The sequence below is a fragment of the Gracilinanus agilis genome, chromosome 3 (genome assembly GCF_016433145.1).
Source record: "Gracilinanus agilis isolate LMUSP501 chromosome 3, AgileGrace, whole genome shotgun sequence".
NCBI classification, from domain to species: Eukaryota; Metazoa; Chordata; class Mammalia; order Didelphimorphia; family Didelphidae; genus Gracilinanus; species Gracilinanus agilis.
The window spans coordinates 520,130,996-520,153,077 of NC_058132.1; positions in this window are offsets into that span (position 1 = coordinate 520,130,996).

The window sequence follows — 22,082 nt, forward strand, 5'->3', positions numbered from 1 at the left end:
AAAAAAAAAATCATTGCAGAAAGTTTTGGCTAGAAAATGACCATGAAACTTTAGAAAGTCATGAGAACGGCTAGTCCTCAGAGCTCAACTCTATAATCATGGGCAACCAGCAACACTCAAAGAATAGTGAGGAGTTTAAAAGCTGATCATTTTCAAGTGGGATGCCAAAATACAGGTACTCTTCTCTTCAGGAATCCATGGAAGAAAAGGACTCTAGGAATTAGTCAAGTGGGCAGGCAGAAGCTCTTTCCAACTTGCTCTAAAAATGCTTTCCAATATCTTCTTTTAAAAGACTAATATCTCCTGAAAAGTTCAAGTTTGTCATTTTTAAAGAATTATTTTGATCACAAAAGTGTATTTCCACTCCTCTGTTATAGCTGTTGACATCTCTAGGTGATGTTTTTTAGCACTTGCAGAAAATGTCGCCACTTTTGTTAGCACTAACATATTTGAAATACAGTTTCCATATTTCTTTGTCTGTCTGTCTCTAGGTGTCCTAATCTGACTGGCATAGCTTATAAGAAAGTATTTGATAGTTTCTAGCGGCATTTTTATTTAAAGGATGGAAAGATTTAGGCAGGAGGATAGTAAAATTAGATGGATTCATACCTGGATTAATTAGCTGGACACCAAGAATAGGCATTAATTATTTTATGTCAATGACAATGATTATAGTTAAAATTATATATTATTTATATTATATACACATATAATTATATAGTAATTTAATTTAAAATTAAAATACATAAAAATGCTTTATAAATATTATTTCATTTTATCTTCACAAAAACCCATGGAGATAAGTTCTATTATTGTCCCCTTTTTACACAAAGGCACAAAATGGTTAAATGACTTGCCTTGAATCAAACATCAAGTATTTGAAGCTCAGGTATTCCTGATTCTGGACAGTATATATTAAGCTTTGTAGTAATGTGTGTATAATACATATACACACATAAGATATATACATATAATCTCTAACTTTCTGCTAATTTAATAAAACTACTATGTATGCCTAGCCTCTAATTTGTTGTTAATTTATTATAATGATTGAGAGAGCCTGGAAACATTCATGATAAAAATTTGGGCTGTTGTTTCTTTGTGTCTCTAGAAAAAAAAAGAACATGGGTCATGTTTTATGACTCCCAACTCTCCAGGTGGAAAAAAAAACATGCTATATTGGCCTCTACTTTATGCTTAATGAGCTATAGAAGAAGCAGTTCTTAGTGACAGCAATTCTCTTTTGTGCCAGGCTGTGAATCTTTACTTTTTCTACTTAGGAAAGACTTAGAGAGTCTATCTATAGGGACTTGAGAAGCAAATGAATATTGGAGTCTTAATAAAATTATTAACTATGACCATAAAAAAATGGTCATGTAGATGTAGTGCCAAGCCTAGAGTCAGGAAAAAGTCATCTCTGTGAGTTCTAATTTGGCCTTAGATACTTACTTGCTATATGACTTTGGGCAAGTTTAACCCTGTTTGCCACAATTTCTTTACCTGTAAAATGAGCCAGAAAAGGAAAAGGGAAATCACTGGTGATTGTCAAGAAAACATCGAATGGAGTCGCAAACTTTTGGATATGAATGAAAATGTTTACTTGAACAATTCCTGACTGCAAGTCAAATGTTCTATCCACTGCACCAGGTGTCAACTAGGTATCAATTTGGTGTTTTGATGTCAACTTAGAAGTCTTGAGCCAAAGACCTAGAGATCTATGCTTGCCTAGGTACTGTTTAACATTTTGGACAATAAATTAGTGAAGGCAAATATCAAAATCACAAATGGCACAAAATTGGTTAAGTTGGGATCATTAGATATCAACGGGCTAAATCTAATGAGATGAAATTCAAAAGCAAAAACTTTAAATTGTTTTATTTGGATTTGAAAACACAAATTCACAAGTACAATATAAGGAAAATAAGGTTTGAAATCAGTTTGTCTAAAAATGATATGGGTATATTAATGACTTGCAAGCTCTATATGAGTCAACAATGAGATTTTAAAATCAAAAAGGGTAATGCAATCTTGGGCCATGTTGAGAGTCAGCTTCCAGTAAAAAGGAGGTGATAGATTCAATAAGTGGAATTGTTACAGACCTGATTCTGACTAATCAGAAAAAATGAATTGCTGAATAAGGGAGCAAATGGGTAAATGACCATTCCACCTTGGAATTTGTGACAGAGAAGAGATAAAACAGCCATAGTCTGATCTATACCCTTAATTTTCGAAAAGCAACTTGCCAAAGTTTCAAGAGGAGGATAAATAGGATTCCCTGGACTAAATTTCTTCAGAAGGTGCCAGCTGAAGGCAGACGAATATCTCTTAAGAATGAAATTCTAAAGAAACAAATAGAAACAATTATGAAGAGAAAAGCAAGGGGAAAAGTATAAGGTAACCGATGTTGGAGCAGAGTGATCTCATTAACCAACTTACATTTTAGAAAGGTTAACATAGGTAGAAGAAAGAGCAAATAACAAAGGAGAAAAACAAATGCATGTCATGGTTTATCAAAAATTGTACAAAGAAGAATAAAAATTGGAATGAACTAAGGTAGGAGATATAGAAGATCAATAAAGAAAGCTAGGGATTGTTAGGAGAAAAAGAAGATAACCACCATTCAGGAGAGATAGACCATAGACAACAGAGAATGTAAAGAAGGAAGAACTACCCAATTCTACTTTTTTCTTCTGTTTTTCATCTAAGGCTAAATATTTTGAAGGGAAAGGATAGATTTAGATGGCCAAAATGGTATTAATCCCATAAGCAAGCAAAGTTTAAGTAAGAAAGGATTCTCAGGGATTTTGATGAACTCTGGTTACCAAATCCAGATGAATTGTTTCCAAGCAGGCTAAAAGAAGAAATAGTTATGTGTGCCCTATGTCCTATTCCTTCTTCAATATGTATTCTTAATTGTTGACTTTGCCAATTCATAGTAGGGATCTCATAATCCCACAGGATGGGGTCCATGATAGATAAAGTGAAAGTAGAGTTCTACCATTAAATAATCTATTCTCTCAGTCACCAGTTCCTCTTCTATCAGTTCTGTCATATATGCTCTGACTCTAAATTTAGAAGTCTTTCCAGGATTTCCTAAATTCCAAATTCAATTTTCTAGCTTGACCAAGCACCATCAGGTGGGATGTCGGGATGTCATAAAAATAATATGAAGCATGTTTTAGTTCTGGATCACATTCTTCCCTGTTTTTTCAAAGATCTTATCCCCTACCAAACACACACACACACACACACACACACACACACACACACACACACACAGAAATGTGCATGTCTGAACCCTCTCTTTTCCTCTGTACCTATGTCTGAAATAGGCACGACCATTAAAGTAGTCATCTGTTGCTAAAAACCCTGATACTGTGCGTTTCTTCTATCTTATTCCCCATGTCAAGGCAGTTGGTAAATTAGTGATGCCTAAAGCCCATCCATTCAAAGATGTACTGACAAACCTCTTAAATAAGCTGATTCTCTTGACTAAATTTCTCATCACATTTTATTTCTGAAGCATTTATGTAGAGTTTGCTCTAATGTCTTGAACTTCATGTTGTCATATTGTTAGAAAACAAGAGATGTGTTTTTGTCCAGGAGAGGACAAAATATAGAGTTAGGCAAAAAAAGAAAAATAACAGAATTTTCATATCATGGGTCTGTATGCTCAAATTTGATTCTTAGCATATCCTAGAATTAATTATTTAAAAGATAGTTAATAAACAGCCATAAAAGGGGAGGAGTTGATTACAAAGAGTCAAATTAGAATCAACAAAAAGTCATGGCAGATTAATATTCATTCCTTTATAACATTTCTAAACTAATGGATCAAAAGGAGGCTGTAAATAAAGCTAATCTAGTGGGTAGCAAAACATTTAATCAAGTTTTCTAGCCTATTCTTATGAGAAAAGGGAAAGATGTGATTACATAATCATTCATTTAGATGTAGCCAAGCAGGATTAAATGGCTGATCCAAAAAAGTAGTTATCAATATCATACTGTCAACTTGAAAGGATATCACCAGAAAAGAATCCCAGAGATTAGTGATTGACTCTGTAATTTTGACATCCTAATTAGCATCTTGAATATCATCATAGATAGAATTTTTTTTAAATTTTTCAGATAATGCAAAGTTAAAAGGAAGAAATAATCCCTATTTAGGATCAACAAAGATCTTGACAGGGTAGAATTCTGGAATGAATGTAAAGATTTAATAAGAATAAATAATAAATTTTTCACTAAGATTAAAAAAACACTTCTATAAGTGCAAGATGGAAGAAGGCATAATGAGAAATCAGTTTGCCTGAAAACCAATTATGCACTATAGTAGCCTATAGATCTAATTTGCAATAACAATGCTGTAACTAAAAAGAATAGCACAATATTGGAACACACGAAGAGGTAGAGTATACAGAAATAGACATGTAATGTAGAACCAGGGGACATCACTAATCTTTTGGTTTATTCAGACTTCCTCACTTTAGGAAATACTTTGATTAGGCAGAAAGAATTCAGAGGACAACTAGGAAGCCAAAGAGAATTGAGTTCATGACCTGTCCAACCAATTCAATCCAATAAACACTGAAATACATCTATTATATGCAAGGCACTGTGCTAAGTACAAGAAATACAAAGACAAAAGGTGGGGAGGAATCTATGTCTTTAATTAGTCTGTATTATGGCACAGAGTAGCCACTTAATAAATATGTGTTGACTAATGAATTCTAGTCGGGGGACAAAGGCATGTAAGAAATGGATATATAAATTTGATTACTGAAGGAGGGGGAAAGCATCAACACTTAGGGAAACCAGGAAATATTTCTCCCTTATAGTAAGAAATGGAATAAAAGCTGAATTTTAAAGGCAATTATATATTCTAAAAGGAGATGATAAGTACTGCATATTAGACAAATGGGACAATTTTTGAAAAACAAATTCATAGGATTTCCTATATGCCAAATTCAATTTTTCAGTTAGACTGAGAGCCATCAAGTGAGATGTCAGGATGTCATAAGAATAATACAGAGCATATTTCAGTTTGGGTCTCATTCCCATCTGTCTTTTCCATGACTTTGTCCCCCTACTATACACACACGCATAAGTGTGCAAGTCCAAAACCCCTCTTTTCCACTGGACATATATCTGAAGAAGGTATGACCATTACAATAATCATCCCTTGCCAAAAATTATGCTCTTTCTGATTTTATAGTCTTTCTCTACCTTTTGCCGATATCAAGGCAGTTTGCAAGCTCAGTTATGTCAAAAGCCTACCCACCTGGAAACATACTAACAAACTTCTCAAATGTGCTGATTTTGAAAAATTTGCAAAAATATAGATGCAGGAAATAAAATTGAGGGAATAGCAAGTAATCCAGTTTGACCATGAAGGGGAATAGAGGTAAGAGGAAGGCACTGAAATTTCCCAGACCAAAAGTGATATGGTCAAACTTTTGTTGAAGATTATTTTGGCTTCTGAGAGGAGAGTGGATAAGAAAGAAAAGCAATTGAAAACCAGGAGTACATGTGAAAAATTGGGCAATAATCTACACAAGACATACTGAGGGGCTGAAATATGACAATAGCTATAGAAGAGAGCAGAAAGGGATAGATGCAGAAAATGCTGTGATGATGGAATCAACAAGAATTGGCAAGATGAGAGTTAGTGAAGAATTAAGGAAATCAGCAAATTTATGACCTTTTTTGACTGGAAGGCTGATGGTGCCTTTAACATCAGTAACAGGGGAATTTGGAGGAAAGGGGAATCTAGAAGGAAAAGCACTGAGTTCCTTTTTAGACATGTCGAATTTGAGATATCAATAAAAAAACATATTTAGAGGTGTCCAATAGAGAGTTATTTATTTATATGGAATTGGAGCTTATTGGAGATATTTGAATATTGAGACATATATATATATATACCTAGCCCTTGAGTCATCATCTATTCCAAACTGATCATTGAACCCTTGGAGTTAGTTTCAAAAAAATAGAGAGAGAGGAGAGACAAGAATCTATTGAAAGAACTGGGAATATTTAGTCTAGAAAAAAAGATGGTTGAGTGAATAGAATTTAATGTTGTTCATTCATTTTAGTTGTGTCCATTTCTTTGTGACCAAAGAGTTCTAGGCAAAGATATTGAAATGGTTTGTCATTTCCTTCCCCAGCTCATTTTGCATATAAAGAAATTAAGGCAAATAGTTAAGTAACTTGCCAAGAGTCACACAACTAGAAAGTGTCTGAGGCTAGATTTGAACATGATTCTTTCTGATTTTAGACTCATTACTCTAACCACTGTAAAACCTAGTTGTCCATAATGAGATTGGGAGCAGACATAATAGTTTTCTTCAAACATTTGAAAATCTATCATGTTCAAGAAAAAGTAGACTGGTATTATTTGGACCCAAATAAACCCATTACTAACTAACAATGGTTAATAGAGAAAAATAAGCAGAGTTGGGTTTTTTGTGAAAAAAAAATAAAAACAAAAAACTTTGTAATTAGAACTTTCAAAAAATAAAATAGGCTACTGCTAGAGGGAGTAGATTCCCCTTCATTGAAGGCCTTCAAACAAATTCTATATGGCTGCTTCTTGAGTATATGGTAGAGGTTTTTTGGTTTTTTGCCTAGAAGGATTTGTTGTTATTTTTTTTAGATATCACTTGAACTAATTTGTCAGTGAGATCATTTACAAATCAGCAATTCTGTTCAACTGTGATTTCTTAGTGAATCTTAGGATTTTGAGATAAAAAGACTTGAAAGTCCAACTAGCCCCACTCTCTCATTTCATAGATGAGAAACTTAAGTCCATGAGAGGTGATATGACATGTCCAAAGTCACAAAAATAAACAGAATTTGAATCCAGGCTTCTGATTCCAAGTACAACTTGCTTCCTACTAGACTACATTGCATTTTCATAAAGTTGCCATATCCTTTGGAGAAGTCATTCACTCTATTTCAGTGTATGTGAACAAAATCATTCAATGTACGTGAACACTGATCCCAAAGATCTTTTGAGAAGTATTTCCAAGAAACAACAACCAAAAAAGAAGCAGAAATACCTCAGAAATCCTAAAAAACTCAAAGCTACTATCCTCTAAAGAAGTTTTTAATTTCAATCAAGAGAAAAAATTAACACCCAACAGAGTAAAGGAAAAAGTACATTAAATAAAGGTGCATATTGTCTATTTAATATTCAATTACATATTTGCATATTCTGCAAGTAATTGGCAACCCAACAACTAACAAGCATCCTGAGCAACACTTAAAACCCAGTTCACACTTTTATATAGAGCTATTACCATATCATTAAAATGTTAACATTAACACAGAAGCTCATATGAAAACACCTTACAGTAAATATATACTTGCATTTATACTCATCAAGAGTGTGATTGGTAATATGGAAGGATTAAAATATTTGCTATTTTAATCACATTAACATAAATGCTTTTGAAAGGTCTGCAGTCCAATGGGAGGCAGAATCTGTTTTCTATTATAGTGTGGGTAAATTTAACACAGCACTAGAAACACAGGAGCTGTGATTTATCAAAGATATTTCTCAGGAAGACCTCTGAGAATATCCTGCAAAAGTCTGTCTCTGGTGTGACTCTTCCCTTTCTAATCATGAGTTTCTACTCACCATCCTGAGCACTTCCATGATACCTCAGCTCTTCTAGCCCTCAGGAAACAGGGTCATAAACCTGATTAACTCCCACTCAGGAGGAAGTAACTTTATCCCCTATTCTTCTCAGGAAAATTCACATTTTTAAGAAAGAAGATATCACTTAGTCCAATGGAGTTACTACCTGTGATGCATTAGGTATTAAGCTGAGAATTAAGGGGACATATTTTTGGTCAGGCTGGTCTTTTTTGCTGCCCTCTATGTCACACCACTTCAGTGATTTTCTGACCCATCTTTGTTTAAGATCCTGGACAGTTTAATTACATTTCTGTCTCATTTCCTCTACTGTGATGACATGAACAGGATCAAAAATAATTGTAGACAAAGTTAGGAGACCTGAGATTAAGCCTGAGTTCTACCACTTACTTGTTGTGTGACCTTGGGCAAGTCAGCATTACATCCTTAGGCTTTGGTTTCTACTTTTATATAAGAATAAAATTGGATTTGACAATTTCTGAGATCTCTTTTAGCTCCAAAATTCTATGATTCTGAGAATAGTAAGACATTACTGTTCTTTGTCATTACAGGGACACACTAAAAGGACTGATAAGTTACTTTTGAAAAGCACATTTAGATGTTAATTTTTAAAGTGTAGGCTAATGGGACACCTAAGAATCAAATACTATCTCCACCCTGTTCAGACCATGGCTTTAGTCTTTCTGGTAAAACTATTGATTTTACTTAAAGTATAGGTTTTCACAAAAAGGCATTTACAGCAAATATTCCATTTACTAAATTGAAACCATATTATACAAAAATAGGTATTTTTTATTAAATCAGGAAGAAACTTAAAAGTATGTCTTTGATTATGGTTTTGCAAAAGTATAGGCATCGTTACCATAATTTCCATATTTGAACATGAAGCAAATGTACATTTTGACTTGTTAAAATGAACATCAGAAAACCCAAAGCAATTTAAATGCAGACATTCTCCTGCTCCCTTGTTATTACTTTGTAATTGAAAGGTCAGAGCAACAAGCATGAATACATTTCAAGTCTAATAAAACCATATAATATAATGTATGTCTTTTTTTTCTTAGCATCATTTTGGAAAATACACTCATTGTATTAAATTATTGCATTGAGAAATCCAAGTTGGTACTTTGCAGACTATATGCATAGCCATAAATTTTGAGCATTCATTTATTTGTCAAAATCAACAATGCTAAGACACAAGTAGAATCAATATGATTGTTCAGTTGACCAAAACATGCATGTTAAAGATGTACTATCTGCCCTCACATATAATAGCTACATAGAAATTTGGTAGAACATTGTACCTGCTTTCTGAAATACATTCTAACTGAGATAGGAAAAAGAGGAGCAAAATAACAAAAAAAAATTAAAAATAAACAAAAAAGTCATTTGTCATTGTATTGTTAAAGGACAATATTATTTGGTACAGACTAAAATTAGTGCAGGAATTCAGACAAGGGTTTGATAATATTGAGCAGAATTCATATACATAGACAAGGTAGAATTTTACCTGCACCTTGAAAGGTAATTCCAGTTTGGATAGACTAAAAGGAAAGGGAAATCTTATTTGAATTTTGTTTTTTGTCTGGCTCTTTTAAGTTCTATTTGCCTCCAAGGAGTGGAATAATGAATAGAAAACAGAATTTAAAATGGGGAGGCTTGGGTTCAAGTGCCACCTCTTATTTGTGTAACTGTAGCGAAGCCACTAAAGCTTTCAATGATGAGTATAAGACTGTAACTTCCAAAAAAGATGCTAACCTGCATTGGTCAAGGGAATTTTCTCACCCCATTTCCTATACAAATGAAGTCACAAATGCAGTTTCTATCTCTATCCTTCTTAACATTCAATATAATGTATAGAGTACCTAATAATCTGCTTATCAAATTGCCATGCTCATTAGCCAGATGGCTTTGTTTGGTCAATATCTAGATATTTTCCACTAGCCATTTAAGACTTCTCATTTTATCTTAAGAATTTCTGAAGAACAACTTCAATCATACTTTCCAAGCCAGAGAATGAAGACTTCTGCTATGAGTTAAAAAGATTAGAAAAAAACAAGAACAGTAACAACACAATATCCATTCATGGTGGCCTTGGTAGCATCACAAAGTTGACAAATGTAGGGAGTTGAATTTGTAGACATATGTCTGGTGGAGGTGTTCAAGCATATCTTGGAAAAGAAGTGAGAACTAATAAGCCACCAAGCTGATCTCATCCTAAATATACATTAACTTATGAGGTGTTAACAACATGGGAATTAACCTATGAAATAGCTGCTCATTTTATTAAGCTAAAAGCAGCAATATGTGTGAGTTGTTATTAACAGAAATATGAAGTTTCAGATGCCAAAAGATAATTAAATAACTACTGAAATTAGCTTTATGGAGAGGGCATGGCCTACTTAATAGCCTGACCCCTTTAAAGTTCAAAACACTGGGTCAAGAAGACAAATTTCAATCTAGGCTTTTCTACTACCATATTTGGTAGCATGGCAAACCAATGACTGTCTAAAAGTTTAAATTCTGGAAATTACATGGGAAACATTGAATTCTGGGGAACATAGCCCTGGGGTGCAATATTCTAACTACACAATGTGTTATTTTTTAAATGTATGTCACTTTTTTACACTATAGTGATTTTCTCTTATCCTCTGTATCTCTGACCCCTACCCCAACCCTGAAACTGTTCATTTCACCTTTTCACAGAAAAAGCATTTAAAGAGAGCCTGTCTGCATAATTACAGTATCTGACCATGTATCACACATTCCACTTTTTTTCATTCCCACTACTTTGTTGAAAGAAAAAAAAGGAGGTTTTTCTATCGGTTTTCTAAAATATAAATTATTCATAAAAATTGGAGTAAGTTTCTATTTAGTGGTGATATTTACATTATTATAATGTATTTAGTGTTCTCTTAGATCTGTTTTCTTCATATATCACTTCATAGAACTCTTTCCCTCTTGCTCTCCTTCTCACATTCATAATTTCCCATGGCATAAATATGGCAGGTAGGAGGATCTGAAGTCAGGAAGACTTATCTTTGTGAGTTCAGAGCTGACCTCAGATACTTACTAGATGTTACCCTAGGAAAGCCACTTAATCCTGTTTGCCTCAGTTTTCTCATCTGTAAAATGAGTTGGAGAAGGAAATGGTAAACTACTCCAATATCTTTGCTGAGAAAATGCTAAATGGAGTCACAAAGAATTCGATAAGACTGAATTGGCAGAACAACAATAAAAAGTTATAATTACTATAAAATTAATATGCTACAATTTTTTCAGACATTCCCCAAATGATGGACATTCATTTCATTTCCAGATTTTTTTTGCTGCAATGACTATTTTGTTACGCATATGTAATATTTGTTTGGATCATTAAACCACTTGGGGAATGACTGTATTAGTGAGGTCAGCAGGTCAAAGGACTTCTTACAGAAGTACACATTGATTTCCATAATAGTTAAACCAACATATAGCTCCTGAGATTATATGTCTACCTTCCTACTGACCCTACAACACTGGCTATCTGAATTTTGCATCATTTTTGCCAGTGTTAAGGGAATGAGGAGAAACATCAAAGTTGTTTTAATTTTTGTTTTTCATATCAGCGATTTGGAGTAATTTTTTGTACTACTGATTATTTGCATTTTGGCTTTTAAAACTATTATTTGTTCACCACTTAGCTATTGAGGATCTACTGTGAGCTCTTTGACCTTCAAACAGTCACAAATTCTATAACATGCTCATCATCATTAAGACATTTTAAAAGATCCTATTAATTGCCTTATTGCTGTTTCATGAACAAGGTACTCAATCCCTGGGTTCCAAATATTTTCTCTGTATATCGCCCAAATGTAGAATGATCCCCCTCCTCATCTCTACCTCCTGACTTCCTGGTTTCCTTTAAATACCAACTAAAAATTCACCTTTTGCGAAAACCCTTTCACAACCCCTTTTAATTCCAGTACCTTTCTCCTGTTCTTTCTTATTTATATTCTACCTATCTTATTTGTTCATACATAGCTGACTTTTGCCTGTACCATTTATATTTTGAGCCCCTCAAAGGAATGTACTATCTTTTACTTCCATATCTCCAACACTTCACACAGAGCCTGGTACATAGTAATGACTTATTAAATGCTCCTTTATTGATTGATTCTTCTATCTACTTTTCAACAAGCTGTTTTCCTGTGGGATGAGCATAGCTACAATTCAAATACTTTGGGGCAAGGAAAGGAAGCTTTTTAAAATTTATCATTGATCATATCTTACAAGATATTAAAGCCTGAGATGGTTGGGGGGAAGGATTCTTACAGACCCCACTCCTCTCATCAGTCAATAGAACAATTAATGTCCTGATGTTTTCACTGATGGAAGTTCAATAGAAAAACAACAATTTCAAAAAAAAAACCCTGAGAATTTCTTCTTGGCTATTTCACTCCATGAACTGCCTGGATACACATTTATATTCCTACAGAAATCTCTCCTCCAAGAGTAACATGGGTTAAACATTTGACCTAGGCTTCTTGTTTCACAAGAGATATGGCCTTGCACCTGGTCTAAAAATTGAAATCAAATAAAAATAATATGAGAACAAGAAACAAAACCACACATCAACTTTTAAAATTATGAGCAAATCATTTATTCGGTACATTTTTAGGAAAATGCTGATCTTAATGCCTTCACTTTTAAAAATCTGGATATGATTTTATGTAACATTTCTGGGGCAAAGTGCCAAATGTACAGAACTTTTAAAGATACTGTGAATGCTTGAGAAACCCAGAAAATGCAATCAGTTATAAAAATGGAAAAGTCATCAACATGAAATATCCAACAATTAACTCTTATATTTCATTGGCTTGTGGCCTTAATAATATTTCTTCAATAAATCTTGTTTATATTTAGTATAAACATTTACAGCCTATTGAAATTGGGTATCACTTCATTAACTTTGAAAAATGTATTGGAGTTAGGGAGGTGGGATGTCCAAAACTGTGATTTCATATATCTAGAGAATTTCCATTGAGTAATGACCTTCTACCAATGAGTTGCCCAGGGAAACTATATCAAATGCCCTATATTGTGTCTGGTACTTGTCAGAGGTAAAACTCAAAAATAGGTATCTCTAATTCTGAAATTTATGGTTCATTCCTAACTTAAAATACATGTTGATCTTTATGTGTTAAGAAATATAACTATTCTTTCCTATTAGTAATCACCCAATATGTAACACATTGGAAACCTTGTTGCTCTTATTTTACTCAGTCATCCTCCTTTAGGTCACCCCATGATTTAATTGGTCTCCTTTGAAAAAAAAAGGGGGCAACAGCCACAACCTTGTGTTTCACTTAACAGTGCCATTAGAGAGTAAAGGAAAAATAAAAAATCAAGCAAATCTACTCATTTTATTGGCTACTAGAACATCTATGGAGCATCCAGGTGGTGCATAGGCTTGGATGCTGGCCCTAGAGCCAGGTGAACCTAAATTCAAATTTAGCCTCAGATGCTTACTAGCTGTGTAACCTTCCTCACCTTAAAAAAAACTATCTGGAAAAGGAAATTATAAATTTTTCCAGAATTTTTACCAAAAAAACCTCAAATGGGGTCACAAAGGGTCAAACTAATTAACTAAACAACAAAAACAGAGCACTTTAATGTAATATGAGGTAAATTTTATTTCCCAATATGAAATTCATAAATTCTTTGCATTATCTTTGCATTTCAATAATTCACTTTATTCCAACAAATCACTTCCAAATTTGAGAGTTGGAAATAAATAAAATAAGAATTCTGATCAATACAATAACCAACAATGACTTTAAGGGTCAAAGATAAATCAGGAAACCCACCTCTGAACAGAGGAGTAACAAACTCCAGATGCAGAATGAGACATGCATTTTTTAACATGGCCAATGTGGGAACTTTTTTTATTTGACTTTGCATATTTGTTAGGATAGATATATACATTCTACTCTACTCAAATCTAGTTAATTTCTAAATTCTATAATTTTCAAGTACCTATTCATTGAAATGATTACTTTGTGAAATACAGTTGTTGTTCAGTCCTGTTTGACTTTTTGTCACCCCATTTGGGGTTTTCTTGGCAAAGATACTGGAGAGATTTGCCATTTCCTTCTCCAACTAATTTTCCAGATGAGGAACCGAGGCAAACAGGGTTAAGTGCCTAGCCCAGGGTCACACAACTAGTGTCTGAGGCCAGATTTGAATGACGGCAAATAAATTTTCCCGATTTAAGTTCCCATAATCTATCCACTATGCCACCTACCTGCCCCTTGAGAAACAATACTATCACTGCAAAGACTAGAACAAAAGACAATCCTTACAATGTTATTTCACCATAAAATTAGGAAGAAAAAAGAAAGGAAATCTATTTAATAACCCTCCTTGTTGTTTTTCCTTCCTAAATACAAACATGTGTTTGTGTGTGTAAAAAATAACTACTTTTCCCTAAAACAATGTAACATGCCTGCATCATAGAAGAAAGTTGGTAAGATCCTTTCTTTTGCTATTATTATAAACAATTCAGGTAACAGGAATTAATTATCTTTGAATGTTTGATATAATTTATTTGTGAATTTAACTTTCTCTGGAGTTGCTCCATGCTTTAGAGTTTCATTTATTATTTATTCAGTTTCTTCCCCTGAAAAAAGGACTGTTTAAAGGCTATTTTTCTTGTTCTTTTAATTTAGATACTTTAGTTTTGAAAATATTCATTATTTCAATTAATTCATTGGTTTTGTTGGCATAAAATTTGGCAAAAAAGCTTCCAATAGTATTTATTTTTTAAACCCTTACTTTCCAGCTAAGAATTAATACTGTGTATTGGTCCCAAGAAAGAAGAGTGGTAAGGACTAGGCAATGAGGGTTAAATGATTTGCCTAGGGTCACACAGCTAAGAAGTGTGTGAGGTCAAATTTGAACCTAGGACCTCCCATCTCTAGGTCTCAATCCACTGAGCCACCCAGCTGTCCCTTCCAATAGTATTTATTTTTCAATTTGTTATGAATTTTTCTTTTTTCATTTTTGATATCAGTAATTTTGTTTCCTCTGTTTAAAAAAAATTAAAGCAGCTGATGGTTTGTCTAATTTCATATATTTCAACTTTTTTCTAAAATGTTTTATTAATACAATTATTTATTAATTCTGTTTCTATTTTCAATTTTGTTCATTTCTTTTATAAATTTTAGGTTTCCATCTTGGTTTTTTTTAATTAGTAGGTTTTCTAGTGTTTTTAGTCATAAGAATTCATTGTTCCATTTTTTCTCTTTTTTGGCAACAAAAGATTTTAGCTATTAAAATTTTCTCCAAAGAACGGCTTTGACTCCATCTGAAATTTTTTGGAGTTTTATCACAGTCCTGTCATTATCTTAATGAAAATTTCTATGATTGCTATAATTTGTCCTTTGATCCAAAATTTATTGTTGTTTAATTAATAAAAATTAATTTAATTTCTATAAATTTAATTTCTTTGTGACCAATGAAGGATGCACATAATATTTCTGTTTTCTATATTTATTTATGAGATTATGTACTTATATATGATCAGTTTTTGTAAAGATGCCATAAACAACTATTTATATATCTATATAGATATAGATATATATATTCCTTTCTATTTCTATTTAATAATCACCAGAGCTATATCATATCTAATTTTTTTCTAAAATTCTATTAAGGTCATTGACTTCTTTTTTGTTGTTGTTAGATTTATCCAGGGCTGTTAGGATAAGTCTCTTACTATAATAGTTTTATTTTATATATATGCATTTTATGTATATGTATATATTATTATGTATATATATTTGTCAAGTTTGTTTTTCTTTTCTTTCCAATGAGTAGAGAGTATGTGAGAAAGAAAATGATATTAATAATATTAATTTGAAATAAATATAAAGGCAAGGATGGTACAGATGTGAAATGTTGCATGCCCTTTCAGATGAGGTCACTATAGTAATAGTTTTAACTATTTTACTTTGTTACAAGAGACTTCTCATTAAGTGAGAGTAATCTGTTTATATAATGTGAAAAGAAAAATCATCAATAAAAATTTTAGAAAAAAATGAAGTATTTTATCATTCTTTATGATTTATTATATATTATTACTTCATATCATGTCATATTATGCTTTATCATGTCAAGTTATTATATGTTTTCTTATGTATGATGGGATAAAAAAAGGTGTTTTCCAGTTGTGGTTTTTAAATTATCTATGCTTTTTAATCATTTTATCCCTTTCACTCACTTCTAAAATTGAGAGTTGGAAATAAATGGCACAAGAACTCTGATAGATATGTTATACATTTATGTATTTATGCATGTATGCACATATACATATAGGTCATTTTAAATTATAGTCTCCCTAGGAACCAGAATAAGAAAAATCTCTGTCTTCCTAAAGGTGTCAACCCAGATGCAACCCTGAAATTTGTGGGGAAGAGTAAGAGGGTAGCTCTTGAGTTTAAAGGCAGATAACTATTCAACAGGAATGTCTGAAACCCAAATGGTCCAAATATGGTTCATATTTCCTTTAATATCCACTAAACTCCTAGGTAATTGCTACCCTTCTGTTTCTCAGTGGACTTTAAAGAATAGGCATGAAATATGGTCTTTGTGGTTTGTTTTTATTAAATGAAACTTCCACCTTAAAATCTTAATTCTCTATCTTCTACCTATCCCTCATATTATGTAACAAAAAAAGTAAATGTGTGTATATGCACATGTGCATATATACAGGTATATAAATGTTTGTGAATATATATTTAAATTGTGATGAATTACATGTCAATTGTATAGGTTCTTACTAATAGTCTACCAAGCTGAGCATCAGAACTTGTCAACAAAAAGTGCCTCTTGCATGTGTGATTAATAACAAAAAAGGGTGATATTTTAAGACTTAATTTTTCACCCAAATTCTCAGTGTTAAACTATAATCTGCATCACAAAAATGATCGATATTCTTAATCAGAAGTACTAGGGTTCTCATTAAGTTCTCATTAAACTTCTACACCTTAGGTATAACCTTGAGAAGTACATTAGACACTAATGAGTATATTCTCTCATTGCACGCATATAACTCTTATTAATGATAATGGCACCTGCATGCATGCAAGTAAGCAGAAAATACACAGATTAACTATAAAGGTAATGCTAAGAAATAATTTTAGTACAAACTAAATTTAAAATGATTTTTGATAAGATAACAAATTAAGATTATTTCTAAAAATAGAAAAATTCCATAAAAGAAAAATCTGGAGATTTCAAAATATTTTAATATTATAAAATGCATACGAGAAAGCAGTTTTGCAGAGAAATGGTCATGCTAATGTTTGTACTAAGAATTATTAATATAACAAGTCTTCTATAAAATTGATTCTTAGTTTTTAACAGTAATGTTATTGGAAAAGATATTGTTCGATAATCAGTTTTGTTTGTTCTAGTGGTTTTTGATTTGTGTTGATTTTTTTGTCTTATTTTATTGAATTTCTACACTCAGGAATTCATTGGAGTGATGGTTTTATGGGTCAAAGAGGAAATATGCTGTCCTAGGCAAGGCAATAGTAGTCAGAAGTCATGGGTTCTGATTTTTGTTCTGTTGCATCTTGCTGGACCTTGTCAATTCCCTTTAACTCTCTGGATCTCAGTTACCTTTTCTGCTATAGGAGAGATTTGCACTAGACAAAATCTGGGATTCTTTCTAGTTAAGAAAAATTATTTGATCCTATAAGTAAAACTGTAGGGTTTCATTTGGCAAAATGCCTTCTAGTCTTTTTTCCTGAGATTTCAAACATGACTAAATACACTAGATAAATAAATTATCTTTATGTGGTAGAAGAAACAAACTTGTTCTGCTTAGCCTTAGAGAATCCTACTAAGACTAATGTGGGTAAAAAATAAAGAAATGCCGATTTAAGGTTAATGTCCAATAAAAAGAAATACTTCCTAATACTTACTATTGGAGGCCAAAGGTAGAATAAGAAGCCTTCATGCTTTCTCAGACCCTGGGGGAAAAAAAGTCTTTAAAGAGAGAAAAGATGAGTGTAGTGGAAGATAAATTTCTTGAGGGCAGGACCTGAGTACCATTTTTTTCTAAAAATCTCTATAGCTATAGGACCAAAATGCTCTGTACAAAACAGTTGCTTAATACATTTTTATATTAATTGAAAAGTTGTATTTATTAGCTAGGCAAGAAATAAATAAAACAACCTCTGAAATTTTCTCTAATTCTAAGATTGTATTGTTTAAAGATTCCAGAAAATCAATATCAAGCCTATTTTTTAAAAAAACTGAACATTAATGGATATTTCAAGATTCCTCTGAATAACTAGAAATTAACTGCCTACCAAGATCTTCTTTCTCTATTTTTAAGACCATTTCTTCTTGTATCTTCCTTGAATGTGAAGAATAGAAGGTTACAGACTTCTTAATAGCCCTTTATCTATGTAAATAGATTCTGTAATGTGAAAAATAATTTAAGAGATTATCTCCTGGTCCAGATTATAAAACTGAGTTGTCACCTTTTAAGAAAACTCTATATACAAATTGACAGAAGAGACTTGAAAGTGAGCAGTAGTCAAGAACATCCTTGCGGAAAATGAATACCTTCTAATTTTTGTAACATTTCTAAGAACTTTGCATTGTTTAAGTCAGTAGGATTGCATTGTTCTGTTATCATCATTAAAGAAAAGACTTTCCTTCTTGGGTCTCTGGCCCTACCAAGAAATACAAAATGTTTGGGGAAGTCACAAGCTAATAAAGGCCTTTCCTTCAGTACATCAATGGGAACTGACAAGAAAATAAATCTACATAAGATTTCTTCTTGAAAGAAGGTATTTCCTCATTTTACATTTCTGCCCCTGTAAATAATACAAGGATAAAATGTTTCATTGCCTTTACTAAGAACTTCAACCAGCTATTCAATTTTCAAAAGTGAGATGTCCTGTTTTGGACTATCATTAAGAAATTCATAGCCCAGGCCATTGCCACACTTGCCACAAAACAGATTTAAGGCTTCTGGCAACAGATACTCTGGATGTTTTGATACCCACTCAGTGTGTGCTGGATTTGTAATGGCTGGCCATAAAGAGGAATGTTAATACTTTGAATTATTAGAAAAGAACTCATTGCTACACTTGGCATATACATAGATGTCTGGCTCAATGGAAAACCTCCCCACTAGAAGAGAGGCAAAAGGACATGGTGAGAGCAGCAATGTTGACTCTGGCTCCAAAAGTGAAGAAGTTACACTATTAACCAGGCCAATGTTTTCTTTAAAACATTATACTTTTATACCACTAAAGTTTGGTAAATCACATATTCCTTGAAGCCTAGAATAAATGGATTACAACAAAATTGTCTATAAATTGAATTTCTGTAAAATAAACATTATTTTCTCACAGGCCTTCATTGCAAAATTGGAGATTAATTCCTATGGAATAAAAACCTTCAAAGAGTTGGGTCAGTGGGATGATCAGCCTCAGGCAGATTAGTGAACTAGAGTCTAAGAAAAATGCTATTTCTGCTAAGAGTTATATGCTTTACTTAAGAGATCATTTTTTTCTTTGTAGAATTTTCCCAACTCTATGGTTTCCTGTAAACCTCCCCCAGGCCCTGGGATTACTCCCCTGACTAGAAATAATAATACTTTACATATGATGTTTTGCAAATTGCTTTTCTCCCCAAATTCCTCTTGGGTAAAGCAGTTGAAGCATCATCGTTTTCTTGTCCTTTATAGATGTGAGAACTGAGATGCAGAGAAATCAGGTGACTCACTCAAGATCATACAGTTCCTTCCTGTATATGTTAGGACTCAAACCCACATTTGCCAAGTCCAGTATTCTTTCCACTACCCCATGCTTCTACTAACAGACCAAGCTCCCTAAATCCGTGTTCATACTATGCGGGACCAGTTCCCCCACCTTCTTATTGTCTGAGAGTATTGGACTACAGTGTGAAACATGACCAGTAGGTGCTGCTGTCTGACAATGTACAATAAAACTCTTGGCTATCTAGAAAGCCCAGTGACTTAGCCCTACTGGATAGCCAAAGTTTCTGGACAGTCAAATGTCTGGTCCCTCAAGCATTATTTTTAATAGGATATTTTCAAAAGATATAACAAGCATGCAAAAATAGCATACTCTACATAATTTGATCTCTTCTTGGTAATTGGGGATCATTAGTAAGTATGTCAATTTTACAGTGATTTGCTTAGAAACAATTAAGGATTGTAGAATTTTTGCCTGACACCAAATAAACCCTCACCTTAATGTTTTTAGCACCCACTCTGTATATGTGTATTTCTGTGCATCTGACTGTCAGGGCTCCTCTAGAGTATTATACTTTTTTTCTATTCTTACATAAGGTTGAAAAGCAAGATAACTTAGATTGTTAGAATTATTTATAAATGTAAGAATAAGATTCTTCTTGAATAAAACATGTGGACTTGGTCACACAAATTTTGCCTGGTCAGAGATCTTCCTTGCTTTTTTCTAAACTCTAGCCAATGTTCTCCCTAGATGAGATGGTCATCAACTTTACTTATTTGTAGGTCAGCTGTTATTCAGCTTTACATCAAAGACTCACACTCTAAAAGTAGTAGATATGACCTTGGGACTACATTTTCCATAGTGCATTGGTGCCCAGCATTCTTAGCTCATTGGAAGAAATGTTCAGGGTCATTATGGAACCAACAATGCTTTGGCTTTTCATACTGTACCTTGTTATCCCCAGAAGAGGACTATGATTAGGACAAAGTGTGCCTGGATGCAAGAGATTCAAAAAGAGGTGTTGCCAAACCTAGAGAATGGCCCTAAAGAGCACAGAAGAGGAATGATGCAGATTTCTATTGGAGCAGGATGATAAAAGAAAAGGGCTAAAAGAAGAATATAGACATGACAACTCCAAAGCCAGAATTCTTGAATGGATCCAAATGTTTCTAGAGCATTGGCAAGATAACAACTTTCCACAAAACATCAGCTGCTCTTCAGCCTGTTCCAAGAGAATTCAGAGTAAAATATTTCAGGAGACAAATGCACTGCAGCCTAATTATTTAATACTGAGACTATAAGGTCTATAGTGCCTACATCCTCCCACTGTGCCAGAGAATCAGATGAATTTTAGGGAATTGTCAAAAGAATCATTGACAGAACTGACAGGTCAACTTCTAATCTACCTGATTAAAAACAGTAATATTTCTTTCAATCATAATTGGACAAACTTACCATGGCTTAAGTTGTGTTTACTAGGGCACCTAGGTTGTACAGTGAATAGAGAACCATCCTAGAACCAGGAAGAACTGAGTTCAAATCCAGCCTCAGACACTTACTAGTTCTATGAGGCTACAAAGTCACTTAATCCTGTTTGCCTTAGTTTCCTCAGCTGTAAAATGAGCAGGAAAAGAAAACGGCAAAGTTCTCCAGTATCTTTGCTAAGAAAACCCTAAATGAGGTCACAAAGGGTCTGATACAACTGAAATGACTGAACAGCAACATGGCTTTAGGTAACAAAAAGGACAATATTGTCAGCTATGCTGTCAGATTGTCAGCTATGCTGTCAGATTGTCAGCTGTCACTTTATGCACATATATGTACAGTTAGACACAGACACACACTAGTTCTAATTTCTAGAATCAATTTGCTAGTTTTCAAAATATCTTCTCATTATCTGCCATAACAACTTCAGGATATATAAGCTTTAGGACCAACTTTGGTTCTTCTAGTTCTTCATCTCCAGAAAATATGATTGAAGAAGATTATTTTTTTATGGATTATCTAGGGATAATTGATGAAACAAAAGAGGAAGTATATATAAGTCAGACCAGATGGGCATTGAGGTCCTTTCCAGCTCTCAAGTTCTGTGATTCCATGAAACCATCTGATAAAATTCACTTATCATCACAACTTAAATGGCACTCCTGAGATTCATCTACACATATATTTTAGCTAAGGATTGTACATTATTGAATATTGACTATTTGGCCTTTTACTAAATCTATTCCAAAGATATATTCCCTAAATCATGATGGAAAATATAACTCTGTTGGGATAGATACAAAGTGTGTTCTGTCCCATCCTTGAAAGAAAGAAAGGAAGAAAGAAAGAAAGAAAGGAAGAAAGAAAGAAAGAAAGAAAGAAAGAAAGAAAGAAAGAAAGGAAGGAAGGAAGGAAGGAAGGAAGGAAGGAAGGAAGGAAGAAAGAAAGAAAGAAAGAAATGCTCTTGCCTATTAAATTATAGAACAATCAACCTTTAAGATATTTCTCAAATTATTATTAACTTTCTCCTCATTAAAAACAGAGCTGAGATTACCAAAATATTACCTGGTGTAAGGAGCAAATTGAATCAAAGAGATCTTTCACACCTACTGACTGTTAAACCATCTCATCAGGAAAATGGCTGAGAATAATTT